The following is an 18,684-nucleotide window of genomic DNA, read 5'->3' as shown; positions in this document are numbered from 1 at the left end:
ACTGCTTTTTATACCTAGTATGGGTATTTAGAGTTCCTGGTTATATTTTTTGGGTTGACCAATGCCCTGCAGCATTCATGGATTTGATGAATAGAGTCTTGCATTAGTTTCTAGATTTGTTCGTCATTGTGTTCATAGATGATATTTTGGTGAATTCAAAGAGTGAGGTGGATCATAATAATCACCTCCATATTGTATTGTAGACCCTAAAAGAGCGGCAATTGTATGCCAAATTTTTTAAATGTGAATTCTGGTTAAATATTATTACTTTTCTGAGTCATGTCATTTTTATTGAAAGGATCATGGTGGATCCACAAAAGGTGCAGTGGTTAAGAAGTGGCCTAGACCCACAACTCCAACTTATATTTGGAGCTTCTTGGATTTAGCTGGCTATTACAGAAGGTTTGTGGAAAGTTTCTCTTCTATAGCTACCTCATTGACTAAGTTGAATCAAAAAAAGTTGAAGTTCTTATTGTCTGATACTTGTAAGGGTAGTTTTGAGAAGATAAAGTATAAGATGACTTCGACTCCAGTTCCAACCTTGGCTGAATGGTTTTGTAGTCTATTGTGATGCATCCCATGTGGGGCTTGGGTGCATTTTGATGCAACATATCAAGGTGATAGCTTATGTCTTTAGACAATTAAAGGTGCATGAGAAGAATTATTTGACTCATGACTTGGAATTGTTCATTGTGGTATTTGTATTGATAATCTAGCATCACTATCTATATGGCATACATATGTATATCTTTTCCAATCATAAGATCCTGTAGTATGTGTTCACTTAAAAAGTGTTGAACCTCAGCCAAATGAGATGGCTTGACCTACTCAAGACTTATGACATGAGTCTTCACTATCATCTAAGTAAAGCTAATGTGGTTGTAGAAGATCTTAGTAGGTTATCCATAGGAAGTCTTACTCATGTGGATGAAAGGAAGTGAGAGTTGATAAAAGATATTCATAGTTTGGCTAAACTTGGTGTTCATCTCTTGGACTCTGAGGATAATGGTATGTTTGTACAGAAGGTGGTGCGGTCGTCTCTTGGTGCTGAAATAAAAGAGAAGCAAGTGTTGGATCCTATCTCGATGAGTATTAAGGGTGATAAAGGTGGGCAGAAAATAGTGGCCTTTAAGGTAAGTGGTGATGGTACCTTATGGTACCAAGAAAGATTGTGCATTCTAGGTATGGATGGATTGTGAGAGAGGATCTAGGCTGGGGTGCATGAATTACGCTATGCTATTTATCCTGGTTCAACAAAAATTTATCATGACCTTAAGGAGATGTATTGGTGGAAAAATTTAAAGTGGGATATGGCTAGTTTTGTGGCTAAGTGCATGGTATTCCAACAAGTGAAATTTAAGCACATAAGGCCTGGAGGATGGTATCAAGAAATTGAGTTGCCTGTTTGGAAATGGGAGGTGATCAATATGGATCTCATTAGCGGTCTTCCTCGGTCTCAGAATCAATTTAATTTGGTTTGGGTCATCGCGGATAGGATGAAAATGTCTGCTCACTTCTTACCGGTTTGGACAAATTTTTTGGTAGAGGATTATGCAAAGTTGTATCTCCAATGAGATTCTAAAGTTGCATGGGGTTCCCATTTCTATCATCTCAAATCGTGGCACACATTTTTCATCACACTATTGGTGATCATTTTATAAGGGTTTAGGGACTAAGGTGAGTCTTAGTATTGCTTTCCACCCATAGTCAGATAAGCAAGAAAAAAGGACTATTCATACATTGGAAGATATTCTCTGTGCTTGAACGATTGGCTATGGTGGTAGTTGGGTTGAGATTTTCCTCTTATAGAGTTTACATATTCCAATATCTACCGCTCTAGTATTTCCCTATTTGAAGCTTTTTATGGTAGGATGTGTAGGTCTTCTAATGGGTGGTTCAAGGTTGGTGAGGAAGAGATGTTTGGCCTGGATTTGGCTCACCAAGCGATGTTTGGCCTGGATTTGGCTCACCAAGCCATAGAGAAGGTGAAGGTGATTCAAGATTGGCTTAAAGCTGCGTAATGTAACTAGAAGTCCTATGAGGATGTAAGGTGTAGGAAGTTAGAATATAAAGTTGGGGATGGGGTGTTCTTGAAGGTGTCTCCCATTAAAGGAGTAATGTGTTTTGGGAAGAAGAGGAAGTTTAGCCCCCGGTATGTTGGTCTGTACTTGGTTTTGAAAAGGGTTGGTAATGTTACGCATGAGTTAGAGTTGCTCTCTAGTCTAAGATCCATTCATCCAGTGTTCCACATATTTATGTAGAGAAAGTGTATGGGTGATCCATCACAGATTGTACCTATCAAGGATATTTTTATTTTAGATTCCCTATCATATGAGAAGGTCTTGACTGAAATCTTAGATCGGCAGGTTTATCGATTGCAGACCAATGATGTATCTTTGGTAAAGGTTCTATGGAGGAACAATAAGGTGGAAGAGGCTATATGGGAAGTAGAAGAGGACATGGAGTCCAAGTATCCATTCCTATTTTTTTTACCAAAAAATTATGCTCAAGGCATGTGTTGATCTTAATATCCTTGTTTTTTTTGTCTTAAAGGTAAGTGTAGATTGTGAATTCCATGGTAATCTTATTTCTATCTTAAGGGTAAGCATAGAGATGGTTGGGGATTAATCGTGTCAGTCATTGTTTTGTCCTATCATTTGAGGACGAATGATCTTAAGTGTGGGAGAGTTTAAACACACTGGGTTTCGGCCCTTGGAAATTTCCTGAGCTTTAAGCTAACAGTCCTAGTAACAACTCACCATACAAGTCATATGGTGTGGATATCAGTTAGGTGACCCTGGTTATAAAGTACCTAATAGGTAGTGGTTGGGATTCTATTAAGGTAATGACTTGGTGGAATGAGTCATTGGTGGTGGTGACTGAAACACCCTAGGTTTTGGCCCTTGGAAAATTCATGAGCTTTTAGCTCACTATCCGGAAAATGACCCACCATACGAGTCGTATGGTGTGGGTATGATTAAGGGATCCTAGTAATTTAAAGTCCAAAAAATGGTGTTGGCTTTCTGTTGTGGCCACGATTTGGTGCGTACGGGTTGTTAGGGTGGTATGATTCGTTTGGGTTGGACCCTTAATCAAATCAGTAAATTAGTAACTTGACTTGGCTCTAAGTATGAGTGGGTCACTGAGAGCCGTGAGGATAGGGTATGAGCAGTAAGGTGTAGTCGTATGTTGTCCAGTGTCAATCTCTTTGGATTCTGTCTTGCGTACGACTAGACCATAGTAGTTGTATGGTCTGGTCACAAGTTAGGGCAATAGAGTCATACGGTGGACAGTGTGTGGATGTCCAACTTTCTGTTCTGGGTACGATTACATGGTACTAGTTTTATTATGTGGTGACGATTTTAAGGGTCAACTCCTACCCACATGCGAGTTTTCTACAGTTTTAAGTTTGAGGTATTCTGGACATTTCCCCTCTTAACTCCTTTTGACCCCATGACTAAAAACACCTTTAAGGGCTACATTAACCTATTATTCTAAATCAATTAATCTTAATATCTCTTTAAAGCTCTCTCAAGCTCTTGGTTCAAGAAAAAGGATAGGGTTTCTATAAGGCAAGAAATTAGGGGCTTTCAAAGGTGAATCTCTCAGTCTTCATTGGTGTCTAAGGCATGTTACTCCTCCCACGTTGTTAGTTCAACTAAAAGCATTTTTCAAGTAATGGTTTTCATGGTATTATTGTTAATGGGTGGATAATGTTTTCCCATGCTTTTTACTTATGGATTTTCGTGTTATAATTATGGTAGGACATGTGTTTGCATGGGAATGGTTAATTGATACTTGGTTTTGATTTTGTAAACTATATGACCTCAACATGTTTGTTAAAATGTCAATGAGAATGAGTTTGTCACATAGTTTGACTATTCTTGAAATCATTGCATTGTATAATATGATAATGGAACTTAAATTGGTTTGGTTGGTTTTTAATAGTTTGGAAAGGCCTTGGTAGCCATGTTTTTGGTTTAATTTTAAACTTGAGAGTCAACTTGGTTTAATTAATTTGGTATGGCATAAAAGGATAGACTTACAAGCTCTAATTTTCTTATGACGATACCAACCATAAATACCTAATGAAAAGACTCCTTGGTAAATACTATGGTTATGTTAAAAAAAAGGATTAATTAGGCTTAAATGAGGTTGAGTATCAAAGCTATGGAAGGTGGTGGTCCTGGGGGGATCTCCATTGGAAACTCACATTTTTCGATGTAAGGGTAGTCTTGGTGACCACATGCATTATGTCATAATTTACATCTTGGGGGATGTACTAGTTATTCCGGGTTTCTATTCTTTGGTCATGTGGTTAACACGCACTAGGGTCCTTTCATCAGGGGGACCTGAACCGATATAGCCTATGGGTTGTTTTAGGACAACCAAACTACACAACCCAGGTAAAGGTTTTAAATGCATGCTAAACCCAGTTCATTTTCCCATCATGATATATATATTTGTAATCTATATGATTGCATATGGTAATTTAATATATTTTGAATTGTTGGTATTATCTTATCTTATCCCTAAGTACATGCTACTGTTCAGTCCATTAACCATCTTCGGGCATTGTGTCCACACGCGATGCAGAAACCGACCATACTTGGAATCTGGGGCTGCTTTGAATCAGACTAAAGTGGTGAGCTTCCAGACTTTGTAAGGCTCCATTTCATGCCATGGACTTTGTTTATCTTTGTTATTTCTTTAGTTTGGTTTTGGCTATGGTCGGGGGCATGTCCAGACCAGATATTATTGATTCTGGATAGTGGCTTTGTCGGACAACTATGGGCATGGGCGATGTCATTATTGGTGTCGGTCTTGGTATTGGTATTGGCATTGGGATTGACACCAGTTAGATATTTAATTGGATATCTGGGTTGTTATGCTTATGTACTATTTTAAATATCTTTCTATTGATTTTATTGTATCTTGTTATTTGTTCAGAATTCATCGAACATAGGGTCTAGGGCGGATATGGTTGTCCCTTGGGGGTGGTCTCCATTGCGGGTTGGACTTGAAATGCCCGATACTACTAGGCCCTAGTTCATGTCACATCATTGATGGGTCGTTAGGACAGTCCCTTAATCAAAGCAGTAACTTAGTAACTTGACTTGGCTTTAAGTACGAATGGCTTACTAAGAGCTGTGAGGATAGGTTACAGATGGTGAGGTGGAGTTGTATGTTGTCCAGTGTCCATTCCCTTTAGGGTTCTATTTAGGATACAACTAGACCATACGAGTCGTATGGTATGTTAATGAGTGGGTCCATGGGGTCATATGATAAATAGTGAAAGGGTGTCTAACTTACTATCTTGGTAATGACTCGAGGGTACGAGTCATATGTTATGGTCACGAGTCACAGGAATCGAATAATAACCACCTACGACATTTTTATAGTTTTAAGTTGAGGGCATTCTGGACATTTCCCCTTTTAACTCCCTTTGAGTCCACGACTTTAAATACCTTTTGGTACTTCATTAACCTATTATTCAAAATAAGAACTCTTAAAATATCTCTTATTTAGTCATTTAGGCAAAATGCTAGGGTTTCAGCAAGATAATCAATTAAGGCTTTCAAGGGTGGTTTCTCTCTGTACTTCGTGGTGTCTAATGAATGTATCTTTTCCCTCATTGTTATTTTACTAAAGGCATGTATTTTAATGTATGACTTTCATGGTTTTGGTATGGCTTTGAAATAAAGGTTGGGGGTTTGTAATACCCGTGCCTTTTTCCTAGCTAGAAATCATCTCAAGGATGATAGGAATTACTTTAAAATGCAAACCTATCTCTGTACATATGGTAGTTTTGAGATTTTTACTTTCTATCATGTGGAAAATTGAGTTAGCTTTCCAATGGTACCAATTTTGTCCGAATTCGACATCATACGAGAAAGTTATGGATATTTTACTTGGAACTATCAAAAATGCCCAGGTATGACAGCCAAGTTGACAGACTGCCACATAAGTGACGGACTGCCACTTTGACCATCACCGCCAAGGCAGTTGATCCATGTACTGGATAAGGACTGACGGACGAGTTGACGGACCGTCATCCAGGCCATCAACTCTTATCCAGTGAACCCCATTTCTGGTCCACATCTGATAGGCTAAGTGACAGACCGTCAAGTGCCGTCAGTCGGACCATCACACACCACGTTCAGTTTATTTCCAAGGTCATTTTAACAGGGGAATTTTGGTCACTTACCGCTCGCCTATATATACACCCAGATAAGTTCGAATTCAACTATTTTGCTCACTATTATTTCACAAACAAAAACTAGGGTTTCTCTCTAAATTTAATCTCCAAGAACAAGACCCAATCTTATTCAAGAATCAAAGGATTTCAAACCCTTCAAGTTCAAAAAGTAAAGAACCTTGAGTTAGGTATGCGTAGTGTTCATCTATGGACCCCTTTCATTCATAGAGTTCAAGAACCATACTTTTAAATGAGAAACTTTAATTTCCTTGTTGTTATGTGATGTTGTTCATGTTAATGATCATTGTATAAGCTTCAAGATATTAATTAAAGTTTACTTCCATGATGTATGCATGCTTGTAGTTAAAACCCATGAATTTGAGTGGTTCAAGATGATTAAAATTATTGAAAAAACCTATGCCCTAAAGTGTGCATGCAAGGTGTTTGTTAAAATGCCTAGAATGCTAAAAATCATGTTCCCATGACCCCATAGTATTTAAATGACAAGCTATGTCTACTCTTAAGATGATTCCACATGAACTTCCATGCTATTGATATGTGTTGTATGATTATACAATGAACATGATATTAAGGTTGTTCAAGTAGTTCCATGTGACATGAAATCCTTTCCATGCAATACATTGTTGATAAACTTGCGTAGTATGAAATCCCTTATGTACGATATTTTAACTTATGGACTCAAATTTTATGATCAAGTCATGTCATGTGTGTCAGTTTCCTTCCACCGAGTACTGGTGGTATTTGTACCCAAAAAATATAGTTGTGTGCCTAGAGCCAAGTCACATTACCCCAATAATCTCAGTCAAGCCATGATCTATAGAACTCAGTTAGTCATGTGACTCAGGAAACGTCCAAAATCTCATGATCTCAGCAAAATCTCAGATAGTAATGCTATTCCATTAGTCAATTGAAGGAAATTACTTAGTCCATGTACATTCGGTTAAATCATATTCAGTCTCTTCAGATGGGAGTAGAAGTTAGAACCAAGGGAACCCAAGGATGGGAACTCACTTGCCAGTGTAGGGTGTGATTCTTAGCAGTCATCCTTGTGTTCCAGAACTACGTAGCCAGCATAGGTTGAGATATCTTAACCTTTCAGACTAGGGTTGAGGAGGTGGCTTAACCTGTCAGTTTGGGGTTCTCACTATTCTTATTTGAGTACCTACCAGATGAAGGTCGCTCATCCTTAACAGTGGAGCGGTATTGATACCCCTCCAGTCGGGGCAGAGATTGGGCCCCAACTTAGCTATATGCATTATTGGGGCATGTCGATTAAACAACTACCTCCCACAGTTTCAGGCTCAGTCTCTGTAAAAGAACTCAAATAGTTTTTCAGATAGCATTATACTAGGACTGCCAGATACAGTCAAATTCAGTTATAGTACGGAACTCAGATAGTTCCATCAGACCTGGGACTGTCAGGCACAGTCACCCATGTTGAAAGAACCATAGTTTAAGTCATGTTAGAAATCAGTAAATCATGCATTAGCGTACAGATCCAATATTACGTATTTACATTTCCAGTTTTTATGTATGTATGTTTGCACTCTCACATTTATATTAGTCGGTCAGTTAGCATTGGTCATGTATATAAACCCTTTTCATTTAGCCTACCTCACTCGTATACTCAGTACTTTAGTTGTACTAATGCATTTTCGCTATGGTTGTTTCTTTCCATGTTACACTATAGGTTCAGAGAAACGAGTTCCAGACTAGCAGAAGCATTTGCATTCAAGTATACAGAGCTGCACTGAGTCCTCTACATTCGAGGATGATATGATTTGATTTATTTATTATTTCAGTTAGTTTTCAGTTTACAGAGTTAGTTAGAGACATGTTCCTTCAACTCCTTATTCAGTCAGTACTTCGAGGCTTTCAGATACAGTTCAGACTTGATTTATTTCAGTTATTTTAGGTATCTTTTACCCATATGGATGTTATTTTACCAGATTCTTTATTCAGTTGAACCTTATGTCCTACATGTTTATGTTTTCTATATTATTATGATATATATTAAAATATATAGGTACAAATATCAGCCATGGGTTAGCTCATGGTCCCTCGAGATCATAAGCACCGTGTAGCATTTCGGTTTAGAAAATTGGGGTGTTACAAACTTGGTATCAAAGCCTAAGGTTCAATAGAGTCCAAGGAAGTCTGAAAGCCGCATCTAGTAGAGTCTTGTACATGGGTGTGTTGCATGTCATATTTATGTACAGGAGGCTATAAGGTGTTTTAGGAACAGTTTTCCTTCTTTCACTATTCATGTCGTGCTAGTGAGAATAATCTCAAGTTAAACTCTAAGTCTAATTTGTTCTTTTCTTATTTAATGATATGCCTCCAAAGAGAAGAAACCAGCCAGTTCCTCAGCCCGAAGACCCTTTAGGCGAGCATGTTTCTCATGCGGAGCTTAGAGCCGCATTCACAACACTTGATCAGTCCGTGGCTACCTGAATGAATGGCCACCCGTTATTTTGGCCAATCTAGTGGCCAATTCCGTAGCAGCTAGAATTCAGAACTTCACCCGAAGAACCCTCCATCTTTCTTTGGGTCTAAGTCTAATGAAGACCCTCAGGAGTTTATTGACCAAGTCCAGAAGGTCATTGACATCATGGGAGTTACTTCTGTTCAGAGCACCGAGTTAGCCGCATACCAGTTACAGGATGTTGCTCACACTTAGTACAAATAACGGAAGCCTGAGAGGTTAAAGGATGCAGGTCCTATAGAGTGGGAGGAATTTGTCAAGGCTTTCTTAGATAGATTCTTTCCCCAAGAGCTGAAGGAGGCCAAAGTTCTTGAGTTTATCAACCTCAGGCAGGGAAATGTGATGGTTAGGGAGTATTCTCTCAGATTTACTCAGCTATCCATATATACCCCTCATGTGGTTGCAGACAACAGGGCTAAAATGAGCAAGTTTATGTCAGGAGTGAATGATAGCGTGGTAAATGAGTGTAGATCTACAATGTTGAATAGTGATATGCATTTAGCCCGGCTCATGACCCATGCTCAGCAAATAGAGGAGAAAAAGGTTAGGGCTAGGGAGAGGCAGAATAAGAGAGTAAGATCAGGCAGTTTCAGTTTTGCTCAGCCCAAATCAGAGGGAGAAAATCATTCCCATTTTTATCCCAAGTCTTCAGCTTTAGTTTATTCTTTAGCCGGTGCTTCAGTTCCTATGTTCAGAGATAGATCACCTGGTTCTAAATCTCAGGGAAGCGTCAGCAATTCCCGAACTAATCCCCTAAGTAAAACTTGTAGTAAGAACTACCAGGGTGTTTGCAGAGCCGGTAGTATTTTTGTTTTTATTGTGGCAAGCCAGGCCATAGAGTCAGAGATTGTCCTCAGTCCAGTTACCAGGGTCAGCAAAATCATTCCACAGCTCAGTCCAGTCGCCCAAACTAGCAGGGTACCACTTCCAGTGCTATTAGTGGGCAATGCCCAAACAGACTCTATACTCTTCAGAATCGATAGGATCAGAAAAATTCTCTTAATTTCGTTACTGGTATTTTGTCACTCCATACATAGCAGTCGATTTTAAAATCAGTCCCAAAATTTTAGCAAAGCCCTTTTTAGTCTCTACCCCAATGGGTAAAACCATCATAGCTCGACGGGTATACAGGAACTGCCCGGTTATGATATTTTAGAAATCCATGTCAGCAAATTTAGTTGAATTAGAGATGACTGATTTTGATGTCATTCTCGGCATGGATTGAATTTATTCCTGCTATGCCATAGTCGACTGCAGAACCCGAATAGTTCAATTTTAGTTCTCGAATGAGCCCATCCTAGAGTGAAAGGGTAGTACTTTATCTTTCAGGGGTCAGCTTGTTTCCTACCTTTTGGCAAGGAGGATGATTTCTAAGGGGTGTGTGTATCATCTCGTGCATGTTAAAGATTCCAGTTCCGAATCTCTTAGCCTTTAATCAGTTCCAGATATTAATGAATATTCAGACGTCTTTCTAGAAGATCTTTCAAGCATTCCCCCAAAAAGGAAATAGACTTCAGCATAGATCTTTTCCCAGATACTCAGCCTATTTCTATTCTGCTATACCAAATATAACCTGCAGAACTCAAGAAACTGAAAGATCAGTTGAAGGATCTCTTAGATAAGAGATTCATCAGTCCCAGTGTATCCCCATGGGGTGCACCAGTCTTATTCGTGTGCAAGAAAGATGGCTCTCTCAGTATATGTATTGATTATCATCAGCTCAACAATGTCACGGTCAAGAACAGGTATCCGCTTCCAAGAATAGATGAATTGTTTGACCAACTTCAGGGTGCCATTTGTTTCTCCAAGATAGACCTCAGATCATGCTATCATCAGCTCAAAGTTAGAGAACGTGAAGACAGCTTTCCATACTCAGTATGGTCACTTCGAATTTCTAGTTATGTCCTTTGGTCTAACCAATAACCCTGCATCTTTCATGGACTTGATGAACCGGGTGTTCAAGCAGTACTTGGACATGTTCGTCATAGTCTTCATAGATGATATTCTGGTCTATTCTTGCATAGAGCGTGATCATTCAGACCATCTCAGAATTATTCTTCAGACTCTCAGAGATCATCAGTTGTTCACCAAGTTCAATAAGTGTGAATTTTGGCTAAGATCAGTAGCATTCCTTGGCCATATTATTTTCGATGATGGCATTAGAGTAGATCCTCTGATGACCGAAGAGGTATGAAAACCAATTATACTTATTTTTGCTTTAAATCATAAATAATATGGATTTCTATCTTAGCTTAGGTTCGGAAGATCAATCTTTCTTTAAAATCTGAATGCTTTCTTGTTAGAGCATGCTAATAATGTACTCTTCATGAAATATCAAAATTTATTCTTGGGTTTAAAGCATATGTACTAAAATGATCACAATTTCATAATGAAGCTTAATTCTCAACAATTATCTTGGAAATACTTGAAAATATCAATTCACAATAGAAATGTACAATTCATGATATAAATCCTCAATTCAAAGCATAAATAGATGGGATAAACATGCAATTCAACGGTTAAATTACTTATATCTTCATAAACTTAAAACAAGATGCTTTGGGTATAAACCCCATATTGTAAATCATGTAATCTTTAATAAAATTTAAGTTTTTAGGCACAAGAACAAAAGATTTATCTTTGTTCAAACCCCAAATACCTTGGATGATGAACTAGATGAACAACCTTGCTTTTGAGACTCTATTTGTGCTCTTGAATGATGGTTTTGGAATTTTTGTATTGGGAATCTTGAATACTGAATTAATTTAGAAATAGGATTCTTGGGATTGATTGTTGGAGCTTAGGGTTTTTGGTTGAGAGAAATCTTGAGAAATATATCATAAGATGCTTGTAATATCCCTAAATCTTATGTTTAGATGGAATTGGGGACTGGGAAAAAGTCCAAACAATCCCTTTTAACTTTTAAATGAAACTGAAGAAAAACGTAACTGGTTCCCAATTTAATGGGACATTATGATGCACCACTATCGCGGTGGCTCGCTAGAAACTGACAAATGGAAAATTAGGATCCTCTGCAATGTGGAGCTATCACATTGTCCCAGTGGATATTGATAATTGGGACATGGAACTTCAACGCGATGTGCCACCATCACGGTTCCCTATAGGAATGCCATTTTAACCTTCAGCTTGAAGTGCCTCTATCACGTTTGGCTACTAGAATTCAACAATTGGGAAAATGGACCTCTCTGCGATGCGCTAATATCATAGAGGTCTACTAGAAATTGACGAATAGGAATTTAGACCTCTTCGCGCCGTGCCAACATCGCGGTGGTCCACTGGAAAGTGATAATTATGAAATTGTCCTTGATCACAATAATGCGATGGCTGCCCAATTGGCACACTGTCAACTCAAAAATAGGCTAACTTTTTCACATAGTGTCAAATTTGGGCGAATTTGGTATCGATGGAAAGCTTATTTAATTTCCTACACAATGAAAAGTTGAAATCTATAAAATTCTATGTGAAACAAATATTTATCATTTCTGAAGGTCCCCCATTATATTCTATGAACGAATTTAAGCAAGAAAAAGTTTGGGGTATTACAATATCTCCCTCTTGAGAACATTCATCCTCGAATGTGGCTAGCGAAGTTGAGATGTTGAAAACTAAGGCCATAACTGGCATATGCAACTAAAAGCATGAATCAATTGGATTACAAATGCATGAACTATCGATTGAAAGGCTATATAAAGCTGAAACTTAGATTGAAAAGAGATGATTTGAGGAAACTTGTTACCTTAAACTGAATTTGAATCTGCAGCGAAAATATAAGGGTACTTGGTCCGCATATCTGCTTCTGCTTCACAAGTGGCTCCCTCAACGAATTTATTTCCTTAAAGAACCTTGACTAGGGGGATTTCTTTATTCCTTAGTCTATGAGTCTGATGATCAAGGATCTCAATTGGAATTTCTTCAACAAACACATGAAATGTAGGTTGTACGGATGATAAATTTGTAGGCAACTCAAACTCATATGCCACCTTCCCAACACGGCTCAAAATTCGAAAGGGACCAATATAACGAGGAATAAGTTTCCCTTTCTTTCCAAATATCATTACCTCTTTATGGGTGAAACTTTTAAATAGACTAAATCATCAACTTCAAACTTAAGTTCTCTCTTTCTTATATCCGCATACAACTTTTGATGACTCTGAGTTTTTTTTAACCTTTCCTGAATCCACTATACTTTATTCATAGCTTCTAACACCATATTTGGCCCTAACAATATGGCCTCACCCACTTCAAACCATCCGATAGGTGATCTACATCTACTCCCATAAAGTGCCTCAAACGGGGCCATCTGAATGCTAGAATGATAACTGTTATTGTAGGCAAACTTATTCAACAGTAAATACTCTTCCAACTACCCCTGAAATCAAGCACATGCACTCTCAACATATCTTTTAGAGTTTGAATGGTCCTCTCTGCCTGACCATCAGTCTGAGGATGGAAAGCAGAACTAAGATGAACTTAGGTACCAAGACCCTTCTGAAAAACTTTCCAAAACTGAGAGGTGAATTGAGTACCTCTATATGATATAATGGACAAGGGCACTCCATGCAATCTGACTAAATCTCATATATACAACTTATCATAATCCTCAACTGTATAGGACGTATGAACTAGCAAGAAATGAAATGACTTGGTCAATCTATCCACAATAACCCAAATCGAATAATGATAACGACGAGAATGGGGTAACCCTGTTATAAAATCCATAATCCGCTCTTCCAACTTCCAAGTAGGAATACTAAACTCATAAAAAACACCGCCAGGCCTTTGGTGCTCTACCTTAACCTGTTGACAAGTTGCACACTTAGCTACATACTCTGCTATATCTCTCTTCATACCTCTCCACCAATAGATTTCTCGCAAATCTCTATACATTTTAATAGCACCAGGATGAATGGAGTAATGCACACCATGCGTCTTAACCATAATTCACTGTCTCAACTTATCTACACATAGTACACACAGTCTACTTGGGTATCTCAGCACACCATCTCCCCCCGGGAGAAAACCTCTACCTTTTGGTCTTTAACCAACTCCTTTAACCTAACCAAGATGGAATCCTGATATTGTTTCTCCTTCACCTCAGAAACTAAGGAAGATTCTGCACTACTCTGCACCCAAATGCTACCCTTAGCCGAATCAACCAATCTAACACCCAACCTAGCCAAACGGTGCACTTCCTGAGCTAACTCTTTCTTATTTCTCTCCACATGAGAAACACTACCCATAGACAATCGACTAAGGGCGTCTTTCACTACATTGGCCTTGCCCAGATGATACAACACACTCATGTCATAATCTTTTAGCATTTCTAACCACCTTCTCTGATGGAGATTTAACTCCCTCTGTGTAAACACATATTTCAATCTATTGTGGTCTGTGAACATATCAACATACACACCATATAGGTATTGTCTCCATATTTTCAAAGTAAACACCATAACATCTAATTCAAGATCATGGATTAGGTAATTCTTTTCATGAGGCTTAAGATGCCTAGAGACATAGGCAATGATCTTACCTCTCTACATCAAAAACCAACCCAAACCAACTCTAGAGGCATTACAATACATAACAAAACCATCTGTACCATCAGGTAATTATAAGACTGAGCCTGAAGTGAGCTGAGTCTTCAACTCCTGAAAACTCTTCTCGCAAGAATCTAACCACTAAAACTTAACTTTATTTTGAGTCAATCAAGTCATAGGAGATGGAATGGATGAAAAACCCTCAACAAAACATCTTTAATAGCTAGCTAAACCCAAGAAACTCCTAATGTCTGGTGGAGAGATAGGTCTAGGCCAATTTGTTATGCCTTCTGTCTTCAGGGGATCAACTCTAATACCCTCCATGGAAATAACATGACTGAGGAAAGAAACTGACCTTAGCCAAAATTCATATTTGCTAAATTTGGCAAAAAAATAGGCGATCTCTAAGATTTTGCAATGCAATTCAGAGGTGTTCTGCATGATCATCCTCACTACGAGAGTAGACAAGAATATAATCGATAAAGACTATGACAAATATGTCTAGCTACAATTTGAACACTCGGTTCATCAAATCCATAAAAGTTGTTGGGGTATTGGTTAACCCGAAGGACATGACTAGAAACTCAAAATGACCATAGTGGGTCCTGAATGCTGTCTTCGAAATATCACATTCCCTTACTTTGAGTTGGTGATAGCTGGATCTAAGGTCTATCTTTGAGAAATAACTTGCACCTTAGAGTTGTTCAAATAAGTTGTGAATTCTAGGAAGAGGATATTTGTTCTTGACTGTGACATTATTCAACTGACTATAGTCAATACACATACGCAACAAACCATCTTTCTTTCTGACAAATAGGACGGGAGTACCCCCAAAGAGAAACACTGGGTCTTATGAAGCCTTTGTTTTGAAGATCTTTGATTTTCTCTTTGAACTCCTTAAGTTTAGTAGGAGCCATACGATATGGAGGAATAAAAATAGGCTAGTATCAGGAAGAAGATCAATTCTGAATTCTATTTCCCTATCGGGGGGTACCCCTAGCAAGTCTTCCAGAAAGACATCAGGAAACTAATTAACTATACTGATTGGCTGGACTGTTGGAGTCTCAGACTTAATGTCTTTAACTTGAACTAGATGATAGATGCACCCTTTAGAGATTAGTTTTTTGTCTTTAAGATAGGATATAAAATGACTCTTGGGAGATACAGAATTACCTGACCACTCAAAGGATGGCTCTTCGGGAAATTAAAACTTCACCACTCGGGTGCGACAATCCATAGATGTATAACAAGAATGGAGCCAATCCATATTAAGAATAAGGTCGAAGTCAACCATGTCTAATTTTATCAAATCTGCTAACATGATCTTATGAAGGACAGCAATGGAATACATTCAATAAATCCGTTTGGCAACAATTGATTCCCCTACTGGTTTAGGAACAAAGAAAGGCCCGAGGATCTTTCCAGAACTTATCTCAAAATTCACAGCAACCAACGGGGTCATACAAGAGAAACTCAACCTATGGTCTAGCAACACATAAACATCAAAATAGAAGACACAAAGCATACCCATAACAATATCTGGGGAGCTCTCCTACTTCTAGCAGGATAGTAAAGCATAGAATTGATTTTGGCACTGTCCACCACCGGTACTGGATAATACACCCTGAGGAGGGGATGGGCGAGCTACAAGAGCTGGTGCACTGGTTGCCCCTGTCTGAAGACAAATATCTCTATTTCCCTGCTTAGCATACGGGCACTCGCTAATTCCATGACCTAACTTACCACAACCAAAACAACCCTTTTATCATGCCAAACACTCACCAGGATGAGTTCTACCATACTTATCACATGGAGAACAATTGCGCATACCACTCACAATATTCTAGGACCTGGACATAGAAGACTTACCCCACTGCTATTTTCTACCTCTAGGAGTGGGAGCACTACCTGAAGATGGCGTTGGAAATAGTGGATGACTCTTAAACTACGATCGATTTCCCCCTACAAACCTTGACTGACCGTACTCAAACTGTCCTATTCTAGCATTCTTATTTGCTATCTCTCTTTCCTTCCCCTTTTCTACCTCAATCTATTAAGCATGCATCATTAATCTAAGAAGATCCATGTCTTCGATAGGCATGGCAGTTCTACATCCTTGACTACCAATCCTGACACTCTAGTAACGAACTTACTCATACTAGATCTGGTGTTAGTTATCAACTTGGAAGCATACTTAGATAACTAGTTAAACTTAAGAAAGTACTCTTTTGCAGTGATGAACCCTGCCTCAGGTTTATAAACTCCTTAACCGTGGATTCCCACAAATCACGCAGAAAGAACCTATATAGAAAAGCATCTTAGAATGCCTGCCAACTCATATGAGCTGCATTCTCACCCCTACCTTTCTTCCACATGACAACCCAATCATAAGTAACATCTTTAAGCCTATAAAAAAATAATTCTACACTCTCCTCTTGACATGGGTGATCTTTTTTACCTCATCAAGATAAAGTTGTGGGTCCTCACTTACTTATGACCAAAATAATTCAGGAGGATTCATCTTCATAAAGTCATAAAGTCTGGTTATAGCTAAATCACAAACTTGTTGACGCGGAAATACAGCCTGATTATTGGCTTGAACATTAGCGATCACAACTTGGGCTAATGCCTGAAAAGTAGCTCAAAATTTGGCATGCGACACATTCTTATTTAGGGGATCAATAGGCTAGGGAGGTTGGTTATTATTCCTACGAGCATTTGCTCTGTGGGAGGCATATTCTATCATAAAAGCGCACGAGTTAATAGCAGACAATGATAGTTGTAAGCATGATGGAATATGAAAGAAAGAGAGGATTTTCCTAAAATGCCCCATACCCTCTTGCTCATAGATGTGGCACGCTTCACACCCATGATCAAGACTCTACGTAACGTGGCTTGTCTGAATCCCTAGGACTCTTTAAACCTTAAGCTCAGATACCAAGTTTGTAATGCCCCAAAATCTAATCCCGAGATGTCACATGGTGCTCAAGGCTAGAATAGCCCCAAGCTAACCCATTGAGACTGGTACTAGATCTGAACCTTACTTTAACATAATCTAACCAAGAAATAATATTGAATTATACCAAAAACTTAACTGAATAAACTGTAGCTACTGTCTGAATAAAAAATAGTGAAAGTTTGTAATTAAACTTGTAGACTGACAAGCCTCTACTACTAAAAAACCTGAGAGCTGTAGGAACAGACCCCTAACTGACTCAGGCTAAACTGAAAATTATAAATCAATTACTATAAAAGCTGGAAATCTGAAGAAGTAGGCCCTCAAATCATGAGGACTCGCCAACTGTGGAAGTATAGGTAGAGATGCTCGAACTACTCATGCTGCTGACACTGAGCACCTAAACCTACATTATAAGATAATGTAGCACATAGACATATATGTGGATCAACACTTTGAGGATGTACTAAGTATATGGAGGTATAATGCATAAGTAAATATCATCATAATTAGAAAGTAAATGAATGTGGATGTATATGACTCACATAAGCTTGATTATCTAAAATATCAAAATATAAAATCATATATAAGAAATCATACTTATAAATCTAGTGAGTCATAATACAGTCTTATAAAAGCTTTTCTATCATTATTTTCTTTTGAAACTCAGAAGCTTTAGGAACTTTGGAAATCTTGGAACTTTCGGATTTAGGGACTTTGGGACTCAGGAAGTTTTTTCTAACTGACATAAACCATGTGAGCTGACATGGAGTCCAAAATCTTGCCCATGTTGGGGAGAGCTATTCTACCCTTGCTATTGGAATAGAACCTTAACTTTAGTGATTACTATCTTAGCCCACTATGGGCATTTAGAACCTACGATAGCTCGTAGTTCTGGGGCTTGAGACATTGGAATCATACCTAACTCGGTGCTAAATACTACTCTCATACTTATTGCTCTTAAATTTTAGGAAATCCACCTTAAACAGCACAAGGTTTTATAATGAAAACCAATTATCTTTCTTTTTGCTTTAAATCATAAATAATATGGATTCCTATCTTAGCTTAGGTTTGAAAGATCAATCATTCTTTAAAATTTGAATGCTTGTTTTTTAAAGCATGCTAATAATGTACTCTTCATGAAATATAAAAATTCATACTTGGGTTTAAAACGTATGTACTTAAAATAACATAATTTCATAATGAAGCTTAATTCTCAACTATTATTTTGGAGACACTTGAAAATATCAATTCACAATAAGAATGTACAGTTCATAATATAAATCCTCAATTAAAAGCATAAATAGGTGGGATAAACATGCAATTCAAGGCTTAAATCATTTATATCTTCATAAACTTAAAACAAGATGCTTTGAATATAAACCCCAACTTGTAAATCATGTAATCTTTAATAAAATTCAAGATTTTGGGCACAAGAACGAAAGATTTGTCCTTGTTCAAA

This window comes from Capsicum annuum, chromosome 8 (assembly GCF_002878395.1).
Source record: "Capsicum annuum cultivar UCD-10X-F1 chromosome 8, UCD10Xv1.1, whole genome shotgun sequence".
In the NCBI taxonomy this organism is placed as follows: Eukaryota; Viridiplantae; Streptophyta; class Magnoliopsida; order Solanales; family Solanaceae; genus Capsicum; species Capsicum annuum.
This window is presented reverse-complemented; position numbering follows the sequence as displayed.